This window comes from Spermophilus citellus (genome assembly GCF_964194105.1).
Source record: "Spermophilus citellus genome assembly, chromosome: X".
Lineage (NCBI taxonomy): Eukaryota > Metazoa > Chordata > Mammalia > Rodentia > Sciuridae > Spermophilus > Spermophilus citellus.
In genome coordinates this window covers 22519126-22521413 of record NC_138190.1, presented here as the reverse complement: position 1 = coordinate 22521413, position 2288 = coordinate 22519126, and positions in this window count along the sequence as shown.

Below are 2288 nucleotides of genomic sequence, written 5' to 3'. Positions count from 1 at the left end.
ATGAAAGAAGATATAGTGAACTTCAAAAGACAAGAAAGAATTAAAGCAATTGAAATAACTGTTAAGCCATCTTTTTTCAAAAATCTCTACAACTTGATTTTTAAATTTGACATCCATCCAAATTTCAAGGAGTAATTCTTATTTTATTCTGTGGATCAAAATACCAAAACATGGGGCTGGGGATGTGGCTCAAGCGGTAGCGCGCTCGCCTGGCATGCATGCGACCCGGTTTCGATCCTCAGCACCACATACCAACAAAGATGTTGTGTCCGCCGAGAACTAAAAAATAAAATACTAAAAAAAAAGTTCTCTCTCTCTCTCTCTCTCTAAAAAAAAAAAATACCAAAACACACATACACATACACACAAACACAGTAAGAACCACATTTACTCAGCTCACTTTTTTAAAATAGTATATTCTTGATGCCAAAATAAAATAAAGATGATTTTACACAATAAAATTATTAGCTCTGCTTTCTTATAAACACAGATGACAATATTATGAAGAAAAAATAACCAATTCAATTTGAATGTATTTAAATAAATAACATAATCCATAGGGTTATCCTAGAAGGGCAAGAATGTTCCAATATCAGAAAATTTATCAATATTACTTTCAACATAGATTAAAGGAAAATGTATAAAAATATCTTAACCAATTTAGAATATTTAATACAGTCTTTTATCAATTTTAAATAAAAATACTATTGGGTCACAAATATAAAAACATGGGCTGGGGTTGTGGTTCAGTGGTAGAGCACTTGCCTAGCACATGTGAGGCACTGGGTTTGAGCCTCAGCACCACATAAAAAATCAATCAATAAAAAATAAAGCATTGCATCCATCAACAACTAAAATATTTTTTAAAAATAATACACAGCAACTTCCTTATCTTGCTAAATTTGTATTCTTCTTTTTAATTTTTAGTTGTGGTTGGACACAATACCTTTATTTTATTTATTTATTTTTATGTTATGGTGAGAATCAAACCCAGGGCCTCACATGTGCTAGGCAAGTGCTCTTCTGCTGAGCCACAACCCCAGTTCCAGTACATCTGTATTGTAATACCCTACAATAAATATTACAATTAATGGAGTAAATTCAATGCATTTTTTGTTGTGATATGCACTTAATGCATGAAAATTTAATGCAATTTTCTTTATGTTATCACTGTTACATGGAGATCCCAGCCTAAACTAAAATAAGAAAAACAGATAAGGAAGATAAGGCAGTAAATTTGAGGGTTGTTTTTTTTTAGATGAAATGATCATTTACCTAGAAAAACCAATAGACTCCAAATTATCAGAATTAATAAAAATTAATTCAGTGGTATTATTGCTGTAAACAGGATTATAGGAACATCAGTAGTAGCCAATTAGAACTTATTATACAATAATAGCATGTCATTCATAACCCAGGAAATTGTTTTATAAGAAAAAACTAGATATTTATAAAACAGCTTTGAAATGCATAAAGAATAATTACAAAATCTCATCCTCAGGATTGGGATAACATATTATAAAAATACTGACTATCCACAAATTAATTCATAAATTTAATACTTAAAATTATAGTATGATATTTAAGGTACTTGATAAACTCACTCTAAAAAAATGCATTGATGAATAAAAATCCAAGAATACTAGTATGGCAGTAGGTAAAAAAGTGGAGGTGTAACCGATGTGAATCTGCAATATGTATATGGGGTAAAAATGGGAGTTCATAATCTGCTTGAATAAAATGTATGAAATATGATATGTCAAGAGCTTTGTAATGTTTTGAACAACTAATAATAAAATAAATAAATAAATAAAAAAGGATGGGTTAAATCTTTAGTATCACTAAATAAATAAATCAATAAATAAATAAAAGGGAAAAAAATCCAAGAATAGGTAGGTTGATCTTTATAAAGAAGAATAAAGATGAAAAATTGATTCTCTTGTATATTAAGACATAAAACCAAGTTACAGAAATGAAATGTATCATCAATCAAGAAAAGGTCAAGAAATGAAACATCAAATTACTTCAGAGACAGATGGGAACTTGACACAGGTATGACATATACATCATTGGGGAAAATGGGTTCTTTAATCATGCTAAGAAAACTGGTTCACTATATGGGGTAAAATAAAACTGGATTAGTGAGCAATGTGGTGTGGCGCATGCTTGCAATTCTAGCAACTCAGGAGGCTGAAGCAGGAGTATCTCAGATTTGAGGCTAGTCTCAGCAACTTAATGAAATCCTGTCTCAAAATAAAAAATAGAAAGGGCTGTGGGTATAGCTCAGT